At 37.6% G+C, this 23,105-nt stretch overlaps 1 pseudogene; it reads left to right on the plus strand.

The window, feature by feature from the left end:
- The first annotated feature begins 3,206 nt into the window (after positions 1 to 3,206).
- On the plus strand, positions 3,207 to 14,917 carry LOC149150003 (dolichyl-diphosphooligosaccharide--protein glycosyltransferase subunit STT3A-like; annotated as a pseudogene).
- The last annotated feature ends 8,188 nt before the right edge of the window (positions 14,918 to 23,105 follow it).

Consider the following 23,105-nt stretch of genomic DNA (forward strand, 5'->3'; position numbering starts at 1 on the left):
TGAAAGTTACAGTCCTATTGGTGTTCAGGAGTTTTGCAATCAAGTGGTAGAGCAGTAAAATCTCAGGGAAAAGAGAAACTGTTTAAAACAGTTTCGCAGTTTCGCAGCGCGCTACAAAACTGCGAAACTGCTGTAGGTGTTGTTTTAAAAACGCAGGCAAACAGTTTGATGGAATAATCAGAAATTGGCAAAGAGAACACCTAGGTGACATGAAAGAGATCAAAGGAGGCTGCTACAACCATTCAAAATATGCCAGGTGTACTTTTAACAAAAGGTGAAATATTTTAACCTAAGTTTAAATTTTTGGTCATAAAGCCACTTTATTCTCGGTGATTAGGGTTTTAAGGGAGCTGCATACGAGAAGTTTTGGTTGGCACACCTGTTCATCAGAGAAGCCTCCAGCATATCAGGAACAGGGTGATGCCCTTTATTCTTGGGCTATTAAAGACTTAAAGTTCATGCTGCTGCATATTCGAAGTGATGGGGGACCAGAACCGAAAATTTAGGGATATTCTCAGCCAACACGGAGCAGATCAAAGCCTTCAGTATCCAAAGCCAACGTGGGACATTAATTGCTCATCTCATGCCATCTCAGCCAAACGAAGAGGAAGCCAAGTGTCAAAGCTGCAAGGAGGAATCATGTTACGAGGAGGATAGAATTAGAGTTTTAGTTTAGTTGGGACTCTTTGTAATTACAGCTCAGCACTTAATGTATTTAATTAGTTAGTTAAAAGTTAGTAGGTGTCATTAGTGGCAGTCATCGAGCTCCCTCATGCTGGAGGAGGTAGCTCTAAGTAGTTAGAAGTATGTGTCTATATATAGCTGAAACCTCTATGTAATGGGGGTTGGATATTTTGAAGACTGTTTTGGCTTGTGTGTAAACAGAGTTTTAGTAATACAGAGGACTCTTTTTCTTCTCAAGATTCACAATGGATCTTCTTGTTCAAATGTGTGATGGTATATTTTCTTTAATGTTCTTTTACAGTTTGGTAAATGCATAATCACTCAGAACTCATGGATCATGCTCTGACTTCCTGTATGCCTTTGCAAACTGTGGTTTCATGTAAGTTATGTTTGAACATTTAGATGTAAAGTGCCCTGATTTCCATGAAAAGATAGTGTTTTTGTTTGCTGAGATATGAGAGACTCCATAAGCCCAATGGGAATAAATTCAATGTTGTCCAGCCAGCATATTTTTCATGTGTCTTATAAGAGTTAGCCATATTTTCTTGTCATTAGCCAATATTCATAATCTGTGAGAGAGCCCTCTCAGACTAAGGAGGCTAAGCCTTAGTCCAAAGCCTGGTTTGAAATAGTTACACAGAATCTTGCTGATTGGCAGCCTTCAGTGCTTGATTTTGTGATAACATTTTGGTGCGTCTGCCGGGAGTCTGAAGATTATTCATTCCCGAAATCAATGGTTGAACTTCTGAAGGTAGCAGGAGCTCAGACATCTTTTGAGGCTGCAAAACTACCTTGGCGACTCCACACATCAAATAACAAATTAGAAGGTGACTCCACTGCTAGAAGATCAGTAGCTTGATGAAGTTTCAAGATGGATCCTACTGCAAGAATGAATGCCAGGTATGCTCCTATGGATCGGTCTCATATCCCTGGTTTTCCAAATCCTATGCCAAAGGTTGATTGGTTAGAGGATCTTCCAATATTCAAAGATGAAAAGAAGGATGATGCTGCTCTCCATTTGGTTAAATTCCATATGCATGTACGCAGTCTTAAGGTTCATTTCCCTGAGGATTGTCTCATGAAGATGTTTATGACCACTCTAGAAGGAAAAGCATGGTCTTGGTATAAAAGTCTAGAAAATGGTTCAATATATACTCTTGCTGATTTCCATGATGTGTTCTGTGAAATGTATAAAGAATGTTACCCTTCCTTGTTGCTGCTCAAAGATTGCTGTAGGCATTCTTTAAATCTTATTCAGTATTTCGAGGATTGTTATGGTGATGATGAATTTATGGATGAAGAAATTTTAGAGGCCCTCCATAACAATGCATTCCAGCACCAAGGAGAAAGTATAACATCCCATGAAATGCAGCATGAAGAGCAGCAGGGGTTTACTTATGAAAACTATGTTCAATCCTCTGATATTGATGTAGAGATGCAGCAGACTTGTCAGTCTTCGGATCATTATCAAAATGAACATGATTGCAAACAGCAAGAAGAAATGTTGGAAGAAATTTTTTATGACCCTCATGCAGAGGAAAAGATTGTTCATTTTTGTAATTTCTTGCAGCAGCTTACACCAAAGAATGATGATAATAATGAGGAAAATTCCATTGTTTGTTGGAATTTTTCAGAAAAGCAGTTGGATAGCTTGTCAAATAGCAAATTGGATAGCACCTCAAAGGGGTCTTGTTTGGTTGAAAATCAGTGGCCTGAAAATGAAGAATGTTATGATGATCATTCTTTTCAAAAGGTTTTTATGATAGAACACAAGGAGAGGGTGTTGCTTCCTTTCTCTTTTACGATTGAGGAAGAGTACACTGTTGTTGAAGATCAGTTTGCACAGCCGGAAAGTTACAAGAAAAATCTAGCTGATCATGTATTCTGGGATCCTATAGCTGACTACATGGAAGAGTTTTACTCTCCAGTGTTTCAGTTTTCCTATAAAGATCAGAGACAATTTCAGTGGCAGCGGTCATCACGATATCATATTGGCTCTGAACTCCGATGCAGTCAAAGAAATCAAACATCAGATAAGACAAATGATTGGCTACATTGGAAATTTCACATTGATTGAGCTGAAAGAAGTTTGAATTGTTAGGGTAGGTAGGTAGGAAAAGGCAAATAAGCTCAAGGTTGACTGAGCATGTTTTTTTTAGTAGATGTAGATTTCTTTCTCCTACAGTGATCATCAAGCTTAAGCCCGAGGTGAAGGCCCCAGAAGCTTGAAGGGGATGATTGTCGAGCAAATTTCAGTTTGTCATAAATGGATAAAGCACTGGACCTGCAAGTTCTTAGTGTACTACAGGAGCACACTATCCCAAGTGGAGCCACTGTTATCACTGAAAATTCTAATGCCAAAATTTCAAAACCGCTCACAAAGCTCTTTAGGTTATTTCGTAGCTCATGTAATAATTTTTAAGTGTTTTCGCAGCGCATAAAGCCTTTTGTAGTTTCGCAGCGCAACATGTTTTAGGCTGCGCTACAAAATTGGGGATTTGTTCGAATCCATAGCAGCTGTCATGAAAAATAGCTTTGGGGTGGATGCACTTTACAAGAGGCATTCTCTCAAGCTCATGCGTGTATGCTTGTCATCAGTTCTGAATCTGAAGGTGACAGCTTTAGTAATTGCAAGGTACTACCTCAGGTTAAAGGCACCCTTGTTGTTTGTCCCATGGTAGCTGTTATTCAATGGAGGAACGAGATTGCTCGGTTCACTGCTGAAGGAAGCACTAAAGTTGGTTCATCATGGCGCAAATAGATATCTTTTACCCAGAGACTTGTGTAAGGAGCTCGCAAAACTGCACATAAATGCACCGGCACATAAATTTTCATACACACATGAAACTATTGAAAGGGCTTTTGGTCGTAGAACTGATGAAGTTTTTGAGAACTTTGAAGAGAAGCTCATTGCTTCTGGCAGTATTGCCCAATTGCATAAGGCTACTCTGAAATTTCAGTATCCTGGTCAGGAGGCGGTTAGCCAAGTTGGAAATTTACAGGAAATTTATAAATACCTTGGCAGTGGCTGTTATTGCACATGGAGATGGAGAAGGTTTTAATAGTGCAGATGAACAAAGTTCCTGTTTCGGCTCTTATGGTGATGCTGAAGGAGAACGACAGTTTGAAATTGAAATTCGACGATCATCCTCATTTTAGTGGCCATTCTCGCGTTTTCCATTCGGCTTTTTTCGGTTATCAAGTATGAGAGCGTCATTCATGGGTTCGATCCTTACTTCAATTACAGAGTTACAAAGTATCTCACAAAGAGTGGAGTCTACAACTTTTGGAACTGGTTCGATGACCGAACCTGGTACCCACTGGAACGTGTCATTGGAGGAACAGTGTATCCTGGTCTCACTTTGACAACAGGGACAATGTGGTGGGTATTTAATTCTCTCAACATACCGCTTTCAGTAGAAACCGTTTGTGTCTTCACTGCTCCCATCTTCTCAGCAAATGCAGCTTGGGCAACATATCTTTTGACAAAGGAAGTTAAAGGTGTTGGTGCAGGCCTCACTGCAGCAGCCATTCTAGCAATGGTGCCTTCATACATCTCACGATCCGTGGCTGGCAGTTATGATAATGAGGCTGTAGCTATATTTGCTTTGATCTTTTGTGTCGGCTAAGATGTTCAAAGTGGCAATAACTCTTGTAATTTCTGTTGGAATGTTTGTGTCTATTGCATTGGTAGCAATATTGGTTGCATTAGTGGCAGCAAGTCCCACAAAGGGATGGAGTGGACGAAGTCTAAGTCTTCTTGATCCGACCTATGCGAGCAAGTATATTCCTATTATTGCGAGTGTCGGTGAACATCAACCGCCTACTTGGCCTTCATATTTTATGGATATAAATGTACTAGCATTTCTAGTCCCTGCAGGCATCATTGCATGTTCTTGCCATTGTCCGATGCAAGCTCCTTTTTGGTTCTCTACATTGTGACATCTGTGTACTTTTCTGGTGTAATGGTTCGGCTTATGCTAGTGCTGGCTCCAGCAGCTTGTATTTTATCTGGCATTGCTCTTCCTGAAGCTTTTACAGTACTAACACGATCAGTCAAATTTCAGCTCTCTCTCTCATTTGAAAAGGATGCTTCAACAGTCAAATCAGAAACAGTTCCAAATGAATTGAAGGACGAGTCCCAACCAACACTCCTTGAGAAAGATAAAGAACCTTTAAGAGAGAGACCCTCTAAAAAGAACAGGAAAAAAGAAAAAGAGATGAGCCTACTTTGGAGGGTATCAAACAGTTTTATGTCAATGTTGAACGAGAAGATGGGAAACATGATACAATGTGTGACCTGTATGAAACTTTGGCAATCACACAGAATGTGATTTTCATCAATACTAGGCGGAAGGTAGATTTGTTCATAGATCAAATGCGAGCTCGAGTTCATAACCTAGCATGTTCGTTTGATGTTTTATTCAATGGAAGTGCTGTACAACGATGGCTGACTACTGCACCTGAAGCCCCAATTGATCACTTCATGATCCTTCCAACTACAGATTCTTCTGGAGTCAATACATGCACAGTTCTACAGTTATTGATTGCTCACAAAAGACTAATATTATGCCCAAACGATTCTGATACTGATCTTATTTGCTGTCTTTGTGTGAACTTGATTTCATTACTTTAATCTCAGTATATGTTTTCTCATTTGAGAATATGCGGAATGTGAAGTTCAAAGATCTCAAGGATAAATCCAAGGGTATGGTATCAACAATCAGGACATGTCAGATATGGTGTTTAAGGATTATTGCTTCAAAACTAGAGAACTGAGGCTCTTGTTGAGAAGTTTCAGATAATCCAGCTCCAAGTATTGTGACAGAGATTGGTGCAGTACATGAAGAATATCCATGCACCTGTACTAAGCATACCAGCAGTGAAAGTTACAGTCCTATTGGTGTTCAGGAGTTTTGCAATCAAGTGGCAGAGCAATAAAATCTCAGGGAAAAGAGAAACTGTTTAAAACAGTTTCGCAGTTTCGCAGCACGGTACGAAACTGCGAAACTGCTGTAGGTGTTGTTTTAAAAATGCAGGCAAACAGTTTGATGGAATAATCAGAAATTGGCAAAGAGAACACCTAGGTGACATGAAAGAGATCAAAGGAGGCTGCTACAGCCATTCAAAATATGCCAGGTGTACTTTTAACAAAAGGTGAAATATTTTAACCTAAGTTTAAATTTTTGGTCATAAAGCCACTTTATTCTCGGTGATTAGGGTTTTAAGGGAGCTGCATACGAGAAGTTTTGGTTGGCACACCTGTTCATCAGAGAAGCCTCCAGCATATCAAGAACAGGGTGATGCCCTTTATTCTTGGGCTATTAAAGACTTAAAGTTCATGCTGCTGCATATTCGAAGTGATGGGGGACCAGAACCGAAAATTTAGGGATATTCTCAGCCAACACGGAGCAGATCAAAGCCTTCAGTATCCAAAGCCAACGTGGGATATTAATTGCTCATCTCATGCCATCTCAGCCAAACGAAGAGGAAGCCAAGTGTCAAAGCTGCAAGGAGGAATCATGTTACGAGGAGGATAGAATTAGAGTTTTAGTTTAGTTGGGACTCTTTGTAATTACAGCTCAGCACTTAATGTATTTAATTAGTTAGTTAAACGTTAGTAGGTGTCATTAGTGGCAGTCATCGAGCTCCCCTCATGCTGGAGGAGGTAGCTCTAAGTAGTTAGAAGTATGTGTCTATATATAGCTGAAACCTCTATGTAATGGGGGTTGGATATTTTGAAGATTGTTTTGGCTTGTGTGTAAACAGAGTTTTAGTAATACAGAGGACTGTTTTTCTTCTCAGGATTCACAATGGATCTTCTTGTTCAAATGTGTGATGGTATATTTTCTTTAATGTTCTTTTACAGTTTGGTAAATGCATAATCACTCAGAACTCATGGATCATGCTCTGACTTCCTGTATGCCTTTGCAAACTGTGGTTTCATGTAAGTTATGTTTGAACATTTAGATGTAAAGTGCCCTGATTTCCATGAAAAGATAGTGTTTTTGTTTGCTGAGATATGAGAGACTCCATAAGCCCAATGGGAATAAATTCAATGTTGTCCAGCCAACATATTTTTCATGTGTCTTATAAGAGTTAGCCATCTTTTCTTGTCATTAGCCAATATTCGTAATCTGTGAGAGAGCCCTCTCAGACTAAGGAGGCTAAGCCTTAGTCCAAAGCCTGGTTTGAAATAGTTACACAGAATCTTGCTGATTGGCAGCCTTCAGTGCTTGATTTTGTGATAACAAGTTGCATGTGTTTATTCATGGAGAAAACTCATGCATGCAGTCAAGGATTCATCCGTGAGGATTGCATAGTTTTGAAGGCCAGTTTTCCACTTGGTAAGAGGCTAATCATGCACAAGGAACAACACAAGGAAATAGGATCTTGGAGGGCAGAGAGGAAGGCTAGAGATAAGCCAAGATTTCCTGTGAGCATCTATGAGGATTGTACTGAGAGCTGGTTAGCTGTGAGAGCTAAAGCCTTTTATAATTCCTATGAATTTCCACCATCTATGATAATACAATAGTGTGGGGTTTTTATCTGAGGATTTCCCCAAAATTATTTTCATGTGTACATGCCATTTATTCTTCTTGTTTTGGTTATATTTTTTATCTCGATCTTTAATCTTCCGCAAATTGATAGTGGAAGTAGGTTATAGTATTCTTCATTGATTTATATTGCATTATTGGGTTAACCTATCACATATTTTCTACATCTCCAAATGTGGTACCGCCTGAATTAAATGTTATACCTCCCAAAGGTTTTATTCACAAATCTACATTTAATCCTTGTGAGAGAGTTGCGCAGAATTATAATATAGTTGAGGACTTGGCTGAAGTTCCCTCTCATGTGACAACTCTCAATGTTTTACAAAATTGTCCTACCCAAAAGAGGTCTTTGTCTTCTACAGTTGGAGGCATAGATACTTTGGATTTGATTCTTCTGGTCTTTAATAATGAGAGTCATACTCCCAAACTTCCCCCACAACTAGCATTTATGATCCAGGTTTTTGTTCGAAGTAAGACCATCCATTGGACAATTGTGGACAAAGGTGCTTCTCGTGTCAACCTATTTTAGGGTGATCACTTTCCCTCACCAAGGGGCCATCATGGTCATTGATTAGCTTTCCTTATTTGCTAATAATTCTCAAAATACAGGAACCATCCCTCTTGTTGGAGAATTCCCACATTCTTATCAACATGTTCGAGTAGGATTATTGAAGGATTCCTCTTTGATGGGAACTTTTTCACTCCCTCCTCCTGACATTCTAAATCAGGTTGCATTTATAAATATGATCTCTTATTGTACTATTCCATTTGATCCCCAGATAGTACCAGAAAATTATAATGTTGATACATTTGGTGACCACATGTCACTTATCCCCATTTATCTTGAACACGAAATCATCTATTCAGCTTGTTCGGTACATTCTGATTTTGATTCGTCGATAGATTATTTTGATCATTCCAAATATTTTAGTTCATATTTTGATCCTTTCTTAATCGCAATCTATACTAATGAAAGCATCATGGAAATCATGATGTTAAATGATGCACCATGGAATGATAATCATCCTCATTCCACCTTACTCGAAATCCTTGAGAATAATATTGGAGACATTTACTCACCCAATATTACCGATATATTTATAGATTCCATTTCTATTCATGGCACCGATTGTGAGAATAATTTAGAAAATATTCAAGAGAAATTTCTTCTCGATATTTCGATTAAACCTGGAGTTATTGAAAATGTCCATATTGGTGCAACTTGTTCTCCTGATGAGGTTGAAAGATTTATAAATCCCCTTTTCAATAATTTCATGATTTTTTCACCTATACATATTAAGATATGGCATGTATTGATCTAAATATCATAGTATGTAAGATCAAAACTTATCTAAATTCTAAGCCAGTTCAACAACACTTACGTGCATTTCACCCTAAGAAAGTTGTTGCAATTAAAGTAGAGGTTGAAAAAATTCTACATGTTGGTTTTATTTACCCAGTAACTCTCACTAATTGGTCTCGAACATAGTCCCTATGATGAAGAAACAAGAAATGATTCGAGTACATGTCGACTATTAGGATATTAATCATACTTGTCCTAAAGACAACTACCCAACCCTATTTATTGACCAAAATTTTGATGGCTGTGCTGTAAGTGAAATTTTTTTTGTTTATGGATGGTTTTTTCAACTATAATAAAATCAACATACTCCCATCGTATCAATATAAGATTTCATTTATTTTTCCAAGGGGTACATTTTCCTATCGTAATCTCCCTTTCGATTTGAAGAACATTGGTGCAAATTTTCATAGCGCTATGAATTATGCCTTCCATGATATCAAGCATATTGTACAACCCTATTTGGATGATTTACCTTCCCACTCCAAACATCATGAGGATCATCTAATGCATCTCAGGGATATTTTCTTATGTTGTCGACATTCCAATATCAGGATAATTCCACACAAATGCATGTTTTGTGTCCAATCTAGTAAACCTCTTGGCTTCATTGTGTTGAAGCAAGGAATCTATATCGATCCACTTAAAGTACATCCGATCCTTGATTTTCATCCACCTTCCTCATCTATTTAGTTACAATGCCTCCAAGGGAAGGATAACGTTTTATGGAGATTTGTACCAAACTATGCAAAATTGATGAAAGGATTTACTCGCCTATTGAAGAAAGAAGTTCCCTTCCATTGAGATGATCCCACCTAAAAAGGCTTATGATGCCTTGAAATATGTTTTGGCTCAAGCATCATTGTTGTATCCCCCTAATTATCAACTTGATTATTTCATGTATCTTGTTGTGACTATTACTACCATTGCTATGGTATTGGTCCAAAGAGATCGCCAGGGGAGTGAATGTCCAATTTATTATTTGAGTCATAATTTAAAAGATACTAAAATCAAATATACTGACGTCGAAAAGTTAGCTTGGAAGTTGTCCAAATTGTTCAAATATTTCGCCACTACATTATGCTTCAGAAGACTATGGCAGTTTCTGATTGCAACCCGATGACATGCATTCGATCAAGACACTTTCTGGGGGGGGGAATACTATAAATGGATTGTTATTCTCCAGGAGTTTGATTTGGAATTCATCAAAATCAAATCTCAAAATTCCTTAGTTATTTTTGAACTAATATGCGACCTTCCCTCATCCAAAACTGACTCTACATCTAGCGATTTTATTCTTGAAGAGTCATTGTTTCTTATTGATTCATCTAATCCTAAGTATGGATACATCATTATCTATCTCGAATCCAGATATTCTGGTCTAATATATCTCACTCTGATTAATGGCATATTCAATACCAGGACCAAAATTACTTTATAATTGGTGACATGCTCTATTGTCGTGGTGTCGATATGATCTTTAGATGGTGCCTCAATGATGAGGAGGTTGAGAAAGATTTGAATGAATGTCATGCTAGAGCAAGTGGTGGACATATGTCTGGCTATGCCACCACCCAAAAAATTTGGTGGGTTGGCTACTTTTAGCCCACCATGTTTTGATATTGCATCCTTATAGGCCAAAAGTGTCATGCTTTCCAGATTTATAATCGTAAATCTCATGCATGGGACATCATTGTAGTTGTAGATTATTTTACCAAATGGGACAAAGCAATGCCTACATATAATAACATTAGAAAAACAACTGCATTATTTCTTTTTAATCATGTCATTTCTATATTTGGTTTGTCGCAAGTTATTGTTACAGACCATGGGAAATACTTTTGGAATCACATGATGTCTAAACTTAATGCCAAGTTGGGCCTTCAACATGATAGATAAACTCCCTATTACCCATAGGCTAACAGACAAGTAAAATGTTAACAAAGTTTAGAAAACAATGTTACAACGCATGATAGGGATTCACAAAAAAAATTGGAACATCATCACTTTGCATCTTTGTGGGCATACTGAACCTCTATCTAGACTGAAACTGGATTCACACCCTTTCAGTTGGTGTATGGTCTAGAGGAAATCCTTCCCATTGAATGGTGGATTAAATCTTTAAAGCTTGCCATCAAACTTCTCCCCGCAATTTCCACAGAAGAAGAGTGTTTTTGGCATCTAGCACACTTATATGCAACTCAACGTGATGCCACCATGGCTAATGAGGCCCATAAGTAATGCATCAAAGCACGATACAAAATTAATGTTAGACCTCGTGCCTTCTCGGAAGGTGATCTAGCCTTTTTGTATGATTAGGAAGTCGATAAGTTAGGGGTTGGGAATCTCGAGCCAATGTGGCTAGGCCCGTATATATTCAAACATGTACTTGTGAAAGGGGCTTATGAGCTCATTTATTTTGACAAAATCCCTCTGGCGCAGCCAAACAATGGGTTCTACCTTAAAAAATACTATGCCTAGATTCTGTTTGCATAGTCATTGTGTACATATCGTATAGGTTTGTTGGTGTGTTTACAGTGTGTTTTCCTCAAATCTTCCTATCATCTCTGTTAACATTGGATTACATTTGATTTTCAAATGTCGGTGTTCCTTCATCCATATGTTGGTTATGTTGATGTCGCTAATCGTAGTACTCAGAACCTTTCCTCCATAGTGTCAGGTATTTATGCTCCAAATGGTGATTTAGTGAGTTTAAAAGGGATTTGTATGGGTCACTCAACTAATAACATCAATGAGTATAGTGCAGAGATTGAATTGATGTCTGACGCTATTTCATGTGGCATTCGTCATTTGATGCGTTAGAGTCCTATAGTGATAGGATTCATAATTTTGAATTGGCTGAGATTAAGTCTTGTAATATTGTACATACCTTTTCTTTCTGCAAATGTTCTCCATATTAAAATTAAAAAATGTAAAGAGGGTATGTCCTAAAACAAATATCAAATGACAAGAAAAATAAGAAAGTTGAAAAAAATGAAAAAATATGAACCCCAAACAAAAAAAAGATCATGAAAGTGTGCAAGTCCAAGTGCCACTACTTTTTGCTTTACTGTCTTAAATAATGGTTGTGTGTAGCTTGTCATACATGCCACAACCCATGATAGTCAAATTGTTTAATCTTGACTACTTCATGCTTTGAATTTCATGTTTATAGCTAGAGAATAAAGATCTGGCCAAACAGTTTAATCTTGGCAAATTAGTAGATAGGTAGAGAAATAAAAGGAGCTCATTAGTTTAATCTGAGCCCTTGGAAGATATAAGGTTAGAAGTAGATAGTTTGTTTCATAAAATAAAAAGGAAAGAAAAGGGTTTGCTAGCTTAAGTGCACCCAACAAAGTGAAGAAAAAATGTTAGGGTAAGTAAAAGGGTAAGTAGAAGAAAGGTTGCAGAAATACAAGCTATTTGAGGCATAAGCACATCTATCATGTTTAATCATGTGTTTCAGTGTGCAGGAGCAATTATGAAAGAAAAAGGATGCTCATAAGTTGATTTGCCTAAACCCCCCCATTGCATTTCACCCCCCACTATATACTTACTAATTTCCTTTTTACCCCTTCATGGCTTGTGAAGACACCATTTCCCTTCATTTTGATTCCTACCCCTTGCTTTCACACATTCCCTAGCCAATTTACCTTCTAAATTCATCCCCTTTTCCAAAAATCCCTTTCCCCTTGTGGGAAACCCTTTTCCCTTGCAAAAATCACTTTCCCTTTGATTAATTCCCCTAAAATCCCAAAAAGACCCACTAAACCTCTTATCTTAACTATTGCCCCCCCCCCGCCCCGCATTACTTTATTAATCCTGAAAATTCACTTTTACCTGTTATATTCCATAAACCCGCATTACATTACTAACCCCGCATTTATACAGTGATTAATTACATTTAAGGGTAATTAACCATGGGCCCTACTAAATCCTGCCCCCCTTCCCCGTCATGCTACTTCACCACACGATGACTGTTGGATCATCCACTCCCAGATCCTATGGCCCTCGCCCATATCGCGCCCGCTCACTACCCAACCTTTACTGACCCGAGAGAACACGATATGGCGATATTGCTTGAGCCCCCTTGGGTTACGTGGCGGCACCGCGCTAGGTCGCGTGCTCTCGACAAATACCACTCGACCCCCATAATTAGTGCGATATCCCCTAAATAATGCCTCCCCGCCATATAGCAAAACCATCACTGTTCATAAAAACATTTTTCCTTGCCAATTTTCTAACCATTCCTAGTTTAAAGCCCATAGACCCCCATTTTCACTCTTTTCATGCATTTTCTTTGTGAAAGAATTCTAAGCCCTCGTACACCCTTGAGCTTTTGTGACTAGTTCCAACTACCAATTGCAGCCCAAAGAAGCTCTAGACATCAATTTCGGCCATCCATAGCACACCTGAAGCCACAAAAACTTCTACAACCACCATTTAAAGACCAGTTTGCAACCCCGACCATAATTTCAAGGTATTTTGACATTAAACTAGAACAATCCTCTCAATTTAAAATGTACAGTAAAATTCATGAAATAATTGATTGAATTTAATTGAATTCCCTTAAATTGAGAGTATTCCCTCTCCTAAAATACCAAAACTCTTACCTGCAAATTGCTAATACCCAATCCTTGTACTAGAGTTGCCAAGACTTCATTTTTACGAGCTGTATAAGCCCAATTCCCTTATTTTATCACAAAGATGGCTGCCCAGACCTCTCTAGATGTCAGATGAGTGACAACCCCTCATTTAGACATTGACCACTTGGCCCTGGCAAATAGGGATTTCCAGATTAAAGACACAACCACTCCAACCCACCTTCTTAGAATTCACTGCTGGGCTAAGGACAGGTTCCTAAACCATGTTGATGATATAAACCTTTGGGAATCCAATTTGCCCAAATATACATTCCCAGAAGTCCACCTATTCCCAGACATAGTACATTTTTGTCATGCTTGTTATGTTCCAAGCCATACGGCTATTAAGGAACCAAACCATGAGATATTATTCACCATCACTATTGAATCCATCAACCAGATGCTACAAACCTAGCCTAGTCCTAATACGACTCCTTTGTACATTGGACAACTGTTGGACCTATACATCACAATGGACCCAACCAAGATCAAACAAGTATTCCACAATTTCATCATTGAGGAGAGACATACTCCTACAGACATTCCACCCTATGTTGCCACTATTTTCTCAGAGACTGGCAGGAGAATAATCGCTATTCTCTCATGCATCCTAGGATGCACATCAAACGAGTTTGTGGATGAGGTCATCATGGAATTCTTATCCATTTTCACTCCAAACAAATAAATTCCCTTTGAAGATCCAGAAACTGGACACCAAGGGAAAGGAAAGATCAGTCATCTACTGGACACCCTTGGTCCACCAATTTTCCACCTCATTCACCTACATAGACTTTATAGACTCTTTTGTATATCCAGTTATGAACATGCTAACTTCTAAGACTCAGCCTAGAATCAGCCCAGAGATTAAAAGAGTGCTACAATTAGCCAAGAATAACAAGGTGGGAGATTGGTACTTATACCAAAACCACACAGAGATCAGGATTTATGGCTGTGAGCTCGCTCCCTACAAATTTCCCAAATACCTCCCTATGAGGATATTTGCTTTTGAGTACTTCAGGAAAATCATTAGCTCTGATGATATTAACTTCCTAGCTTATAGGAAGAAAACCCAATTCAAAGTGAAGAACCAGATGGGCCCATTTATTTGCAACAACAGAGAAGCTGGACCAGAGGCCGACAAGTTACTTCAACAAATGAAATTCAAAAATAGTTTCATGTGGCACTATGACCCTCATGGGGTCATAAACAAGCTCAGACTCAAGGTCAAGTTGGGAGCATACATCTACCACCCAAGGCATGACATTGAACAATATGCTAACCAGGATGAGTGGGTGGAGAACACTTTAATTAACATTGACAACACTTTTGTGAACATAGAGAATACACTTATAGATTTGGAGAGATAATTTGATCATAACTCTTTCCTGTAGGTTCCAGAGCAAGGAGGGCCAATGAACACTCCTCCTATCATACAGACTCCACCAAATGAGGAGAAGAATCCTCAGAGGAGTAGAGATGAGGCATCTAGCTCTGCCATGGAGACCATTGATGAGCTGGTTGAGCCAAGCAAGAGGCCCAAGTTGAATCATGTCTTTGAAAATGAGAATAACATTGCATCAGAAGAAATAATTGATAGTAAGGCAATAGGACAGAAAGGCAAAGAGCCAGCTGCATCAGAGGAAACACAACAACCTTCAACATCCAACACATAGTTGATGGATAAACAACCGAGTATGGAGATATCTTCCTATGTCAGGACAGCTGACAAGGAAAAAGACATCAAAGATAGATTTAAAGACATAAAGATGAGGAATGAGAGACTGAAGGCAGAGACATATGCCCAATATCTCAAGCTCATATCGCCAAACCAGACCAGACTGATGTCATCATTTGACACCAAAGAGGGAAAAATCCAAGTCTCATTCCTGCAGCCGATTGTACAACAATTGAAAACCTCAGTAGACTACAAGAAGACAGATTTTGAGGTCTTGGCTAGGATTGTTCATCCCATTGATCAAATCAAATTTCACAAGCAGGCTGGAGAAATGATATACTCCACCCTGACAGCAAAGGCCATGACTTCTTATAAATTGTAGGATTCATTAGACAATATAACAACTCAATTCAAGCTGGAGAGAGCCTCTTCACAGGCTAAAGAGACCAGGATAAAGTCCTTGGAGGACTTGGTTATTGAACTGGGCCATGACCCAAGTGATGTAAAGGCCACAGAGAAACTGATTAAAAAGAAGAATGAGGACATACCAGCCTTTAAGAAACAGCTCAATTTGCCTCATTTGCAACACCCACAGACAAACGAAGTCCTAGAAAGCTAGACCAATCATGAGGAAATGATGGACTTGGTGCTGCAACTGAATGACTAGTTAAAGGAAATGGAGAAGGAGTTGGATAGCTTGATCCAACTCAAACAAGCTAGCATTGATAATGCTCCTGCAACTGTCATTCCAACAGTGACCACAACTGTACCTTCTACATTGGTAGCAACATTAGCTCCCACTGCTCTAATGGCCACTGCAATTCTAACATCTACACAGACTACAACAACAACAGGATCAACAACAACAGCCTCCACGAGTGAAGAAGCAAACAGGCTGGTCAAAGTAATGGAAGAAATTTCCATTCATACCAATGAGATGAACAAATTGAAAGAGAAAGTCATGACCCTTTAGACAGATTACAAACTTGCCTAGACCATGCATAAAGAAGAGCAACAAAAGGCTGCAAGGATTAATGAAAGGATAAAAGGCATGGAGAAAGAACTGACCTTGACTGAACCTATAAGGAAGGCTAAAGAGCAACCATGGGCTAATATCATTGACTTTGTCAATGATATTTGGCCATCCATCTAGGTTATATTTAAGCAAATAGATTTAATAAAGCAGGCTACAGAAGCCATTGAAAGGGTTAAAACAGAGCTTGGAGTTATGCCAGAGGAAACAAAAAGAATCATCCACTTCCTTAATTCCAAGAATAAGTATGAATTGCAAGAACTGGAGATACCTGATAGGATAGGCACAATTTTGGACGTCAGAAAAGTCCTCACCAAGAGGAATTTGATGTTGAATTTAGAAGATAAGTGTCAGAACATGTAGATAGTCATTGACAGGTTCATGGCTAAGTTTGAACTTTTGAAGGAAAAGGGATTACCTAATCCCTTAGTAATAAATGACAAGTTAATGACACAAGCGTATTACAACAAGAAGATCAGGGAAGTGGCCAAAAAACAGGTGATCACTTCATCCATGAAGGGTATGCCAACAGGAAAAGTCTTGTACCAAACTTTTGAAAACTTGTTTTACCTCCAGCATGAGGTAAAACACATGTTTATTAATAAGCCCACATTTTCCAAATATACAGATGCAGATGAGATATACAGAAAAATGATCAATATCTAATTACCAGATGAAGAAAGATGGGAAAAAATGAATGATTTATTGTAGTAAAATCACAGTAAATTATAAATCTATAGTAAAAAGTGAAACAACAAGGTAAAAGGATATTGACAGGTCAGCATGATTAAAGAGTATTAGATGAAAGAGTATTAGGTGAAAGGTTAAAGTAAAACAGAGCATCCAACATGAACAGCAAACAACCAAGCAACATAAAGGGAAAAAGCTCAAAGAGCAAAGCGAGCAGAACCTTAATAATAGGGATAGCAAGCAACATTTCAATAGTTTTCTCTATATTCTTGGAAGAAGATATTTCTTTTTTCCTAGATTAGTTCTGAATACAGTTTCAGATATTTTGTAATTCCTTTTGTATAAATACTTCAAAATTCAAAGTATTAGGTGTGGATTATTTTACATTTGTAGATTCATTTTGATCTTAAACCTGAGGGTGATTGTACCATTTTCAAGTCAACAGACTGGAGCAAGAAATAAAATCATTTCGCTATAGGATTCATGAGATGAGCCATTTGCAATGAAGTACTTTCTTTGTGTGATTTTGTTACCTCCTTATGTTTTTCATAATCTTAAATGCATTCTAAATTTGAATGAATTAACTGCAAATATCACTCAGAATTTGTTTAATTACACTCTGTTTTGTACAGTTAGTCATTTACATGTTTTCCTCTGATACCCGGATTTGAGAACCCATAATTTCTTTCCCATCCCGGTTGACTTCTCTCATTCCTTCCAAAATCTGGCCTAGGGAACCCTTAATTGCTGGCTGGATTCGATTTGAAAGCATTCCACCATTTAGCCATTGAAATCTGCAATAACTCATCTATCTTGCCCTGTAGACACTGTTTTCAAAACTGAATCTAGTCTTGTTTGTTTGACATAAGACTCCATAGCCCAATGGTAGAAGCAAACCTTTGTTCATTTAAGTAAAGTGATCCCACCACCCAATTTCAAAACAAAACCCAAGTGTAAGAAATAACTAGCCTAAGATCATTTTAAATAAAACAAAGTTAAATTATAAAGAGAGAGCCCTCTCTGAGCATCAGGAAGGCTAGGTCCTAATCTCCAAAAGTGGTTTGTGGTTACCTTTGACTTCTCTTTCTTCATTAACTTCAAAAGAAATATCAGAGTGATAATGTTCTGGTGACCATACTGGGGACTTCGATCCTCAATCTCATAAAACTTTAAGGAAATCTTAAATTTAATCTTGAGCCCCTTAAGGTCATTTTCTAAAAGTCAATTTTGAAAAATTTCATAAAAATAGTTAAAAAGCTTAAAATTCTGGCTCCCAAGAAGATTCACTATACTAGGGCAAACCCAGATCCAAACCCTACAACTATAGTTGATGACCTAGAGAGAATTTTAAGACAACCCAAAACAGCAGAAACTCAAGCCAGTAGTAGCAGGTTAGTTAGAGTAAATTCACTCCCTGAGGAGTTGTCTGCTTTAGAGGAAATCCCTTTCTATTTGTCATTTGACCTCTCATTATTTAGAAGTAAATTTGAGAATGCAATCCATGAAATAGTCTTAGACCCTGAGTTTGTAAAACTCATTGAATCAAAAAGGATTATTCATTCAAATTTAGATAAATTTGTTGCTGACACTTTTGACAAGATAGAAACTTGGGCCTCCAAATTGATAAGTAATATAGGTGATTCTTACCTTCAACAATCTATTGAAATAGCTACCCTTACTACTGTTGCCTCTGAAGTTTCTACACAAACTTCACTCTCTGTAAATACCCCTTCTTTTACCACAACTTCACCAACTGTATCTACCACAATCCAATCACCTAAACTAGTTATTAATCAACCATCCTCATCATCATTTAGTTCACCTCCATCAGTTTCAAGTCCTTCCTCAAGCACCACAACTTTACCCCCTAGTCAAGCCAGAATCACGACAATGGAAAACCGATATGCACCTCTATTTTTACCTGCACAACTCCATGCCATGCCCATAGATTATCATAGTAAGATCTTACTGTTTCATGCTACTAGTCATTACACTACCCATTAGCATGTAAACAAGATGTCTGACTTTTTTTAGTTGCATGAGATAGATGAAGAAAATGTCCAAATGAGGTTGTTTGCCAAAACTTTAACTGGGGATGTCAATAAATGGTTCAAAGCCTTTCCTACCAACCATACTGCAGACTTAGCTAATTTTAATAGGTTACTCATTAGTAGATGGGAGAGAAAGAAAACCCATTGCAAATAATTTCTGAATATGAAAACATTAGAAGAGCTCCTAATGAGCCAGTTCATGACTATTGCACTTGGTTTAATAATATATACAATGCAATTCCTTCCAATATTAAGCCTCCACCTGACCTAGCATTAATTAAGTTCCCTGATGGTTTTGACGCTGACATGTCATAACAGTTAAGGGAAATAAACCCTGAAACAGTTGAACAAATGCAAAGCAATGTTGTTAGTATATAGGCCAACCTATTAGCTAAGAAAGCCCGAATGAGAAATGAAAAAAAAGTTGTATTTAAAGAGGAAGCTTCCACTTCATATGGAAAAGTAGATATTTTAGTTAACAATTTAGAAAGAATCATGGATAGGTTAGAAAACATGGAGAGTAAAAATCAATGGGAGAATCAACAACAACAACCCCCCAATAAGAAACCCCAATTTTAGGAAGAACCCTAATGCTGGAAGGAATGCTACACCAGATCAATAGATTAGGCGTCCCTTCCAAGAAAATTATGTTGAGGATTCACAGAACCAAGAAGGAGAGGATGATACCCAAATTAACTTACTAGAGACCAAAAAGGAAGACATTGTTTTTATTACTCAAGAAGAACAAGAGTTATATATGTTGCAGTAGTTGCAATTAGAATTTACTGAATTCTTTGACTTTAAACAGGGATATGAGTCAACTATATATGAGGTACACAAACAATATAGCTTGAGAAGTAAAAAGAATAATGAGGCTCTCATTAAAAGATCCATCCAGACCCAGACTAATATAATAAAAGAAGCTCTTGTTAACAAAGTGTTACAAATCCTCCGAAGGGGAACATCAGAGACTTCAACCCCAAAGATTGTAGATATAACCTTCACTAAAACCCAAATAGAGACAATTACTGAAAACAATAAAAATAAGAGAAATCAAGTTAGAACAGTAGAAACACAAACTGAAATTCCTAATACTGAGAAACAAAAAAAGAGCACACAAATTCCACATATTAAGGAAGATCTAAACCAAACAAACAAACCTCAGCTCCTTTTCAATATCAAAACTGAAATAGCAAAGTTAAAGATATGAGTACCCTTGACTGAACTAGTAAAGAATGAATCTTATACATCACAGATAACTGAAACTTTAAACATAGGAGAGGGAGATGATTCTATTAATTTGAATGATGATCAGCCTGAATTATTGTTTGGCCCTGAGGCCAATGGTATTCATCAGCAAGGGGGAGTTCCTCTTTTTTACATTAGCCTAAATATTCATGACAAAATATTGCATAACACTATGTTGGACTCAAGGGCATCACACAATTTGATGCCAAAGGCAATAATGGAAACACTGAACCTAGACATTACCATGCCATATAAGGATTTGTTTTATTTTGACTTCATCCAGCTTAAATGCCTTGGTTTGATCAAAGACTTATGTGTAACTCTTGTCCAATGCCCTGCAAAGAGTATTCTAATGGACATTATAGTTACAAATATCCCACCAAAATATGGAATGTTGCTATCTCACTCATGGGAGTAAAACTGCAAGGATCCTTGCAGTTGGATATGTCTTATGTCACCATATTTGTTTTTGGCCAACAGAGAAAATTATATAGAGAGACCTTGATGAAATACATGGTGAGTAGTGAGGAAAAACCACAAAACTTTCCCATATACTCCATGCATTCAGATATGGACTCTTTTATCATGTATAATGCAGAAAATGATCATAAGGAAATCACAGCCAAAGACCGGAAATACAAAACAACTGACAATGAGAACATATTTCATGAGTCATTATGGCATCTAGACTTTGATGGGTCTGTCAATAGGTTAGGGGTTGGTGCAAGAGTGTGGATCCATAATATGGAGAGTAATCATGCGGAGGGACATGCTTTCAGACTGAACTTCAAGTGTACCAATAACATGGCCAAATATGAAGCCCTAATTCTAGGATTACAATTGGTTAGAAAACTAGGAGCCAAAAGAGTTTCCATCATGGGAGACTCAAAGTTGATTATTAAACATGTTAATGGTGGCTACTCTGTGAACAATACTAAACTTGGTCAATATAGGGATATTGTCCTAGAATTGATCAAAGACCTTCCAGAAGCAAACTTTGCTGCCATTCTTAGAAAACAAAATATGCAAGCCCATAGTTTGGCCACTTTTGCTAGTACTTGTGAATTGCCATTTCAACCCAACCTTCAATACACTACAGAAGTCAGACATAGGCCTATTGTACTAGACAACCTGAAGTATTGGCATATTTTCTCCCAAGATTCCCAAATTTATGATTTCATGAAAAATGAAGGTGAGTTTTAGAATTGTAAGATAGGTACTGACTGTACAGTAGAAAATAATATAAAAAGTAACCTAGATGCAAATATTTTAGATATAGATAAACCAACTAAATTTACTAGAGTAGAAATAGATAGTTTAGAGAATGTAGAGATTGAAGAAATAATGAATGATGACCCTAATATTCTTAATCTGAAAAATAATTTTTTGCCTAAGGGATTAGTCCCTTTAGAAGATTTGTTTGACTCTAATGATGTAGCTAGGAAACCCAAGGTGGAACCGTTGAGATCTGACATAGAATAGGTTAACATAGGAACTGAGGATAAACCAAAACTCATTAAAATATCAAAAGCCTTACCTCCAGAGGAAAAGGATAAATACATCAATCTGTTTAAAAATTTCCAAGATGTATTTCCCTGGAGTTATGAAGACTTAAAATCTTATGACACTAGCATAATCCAACACAAAATACCTCTAAAAGAAGATCATAAACCTTTCAAACAGAAACTTAGGAGAATAAACGTAGTTCTTATGCCCTCTATTGAGAAGGAAGTTAAAATAATGTTTGATGCCCAAATAAAAGCCCCCATTAGATACTCAAATTGGATTTCAAACTTAGTCACTATGAGGAAAAATACTGGTGAAATTAGACATTTCAGAAATTTAAATAAGGTCTCACTAAAAGATAACTATCCTCTACCAAAAATGTACCATATACTGCAGAGGGTAGTAGTCTCATCCAGGATTTCACTGTTAGATGGATTCTGTGGGTATAACCAGATCTTAGTTCAACCTGAGGACCAAGCCAAAACTGTGTTTACTACTCCTTGGGGTACCTTCATGTATTTTAAGATGCCTTTTGGATTAATGAATGCAGGTGCCACATTTCAGAGAGCTATGGATATAGATTTTTCCAAGGAGATCCATGATTTCCTAGCAGTATACCGGGATGACATCATAGTCTTCTCTAAATCTAACAATGAACACCTAGACCACCTGAGAAGAGTATTTACCAAATGTAGAAAATTTCGGATTTCTTTAAATCCCAAAAGGACACTCTTTGGTCTGGAATAGGGAAAACTGTTGGGACATATCATATCTAAAGATGGGATTAGAATAGATCCTGCTAGAATAGAGGCCATTTTGACCATTACCCATCCTAGAAACATTAGAGAGTTACAGTCATTTCTAGGCAAGATAAACTCACGAGATTCATTTCAAATCTAGCAGAACTGGTTAGAGAATTAAATAACATGCTAAGAAAGGACTCAACACTTAAATGGACAGTGGAGGCCAAACAATCCTTTGAAGCCATCAATGAAGCCTTAACCAAGACTCCAGTCCTAATAAGTCCTGATTTGAACAAGGATTTTATAATTTTTTCTTTTGCTTAAGAACACACCATTGTAGCAGTCTTGCTGCAAAAGAAGAACCAAGGATATGAACAACCAATTGCATTTTCTAGTAAATCGTTAAGAGATGCCACACTCAAATACAATATTATGGAAAAACAAGCATTAGCTTTAGTAAAGGCTATCAAAGAATTCAGAGTATACATTCTGTATTCTCACATTATTGCTTATGTTCCAAATTCTGTAGTTAAGAACATTTCGATACAAAATGGGCCTAAATGGAAAAGAGGCAAGTGGATTGCCAACATATTGGAATATGAAATAGAAATAAAGCCAACTAAGCTTATCAAAGGACAAGGCTTAGCCAAACTCATGGCTGAATCGAATTGTCAGGCCCTTGATATAAACTTCACAAGTTCCCTTGATGATCAGGAAGAGATGGCGACTCCACCGATCAGTGAACCTTTTACTGATTCACCCTGGTATGCAGATATTATATTTGTATTACAAAATTTACAAGCTCCTCCTAGTTTGACGCGAACTAAAGCTATATATTTAAAGATGAAGTCATTAAAGTGTTGTATCATAGATAATGCATTGTTTTGGAAAGACAATAGTGGTATTCTTTTGAAT

The sequence above is a fragment of the Pinus tabuliformis genome, chromosome 9 (assembly GCF_031772625.1).
Source record: "Pinus tabuliformis cultivar Carrire ecotype Pingquan chromosome 9, CPIR1, whole genome shotgun sequence".
Taxonomy (NCBI): domain Eukaryota; kingdom Viridiplantae; phylum Streptophyta; class Pinopsida; order Pinales; family Pinaceae; genus Pinus; species Pinus tabuliformis.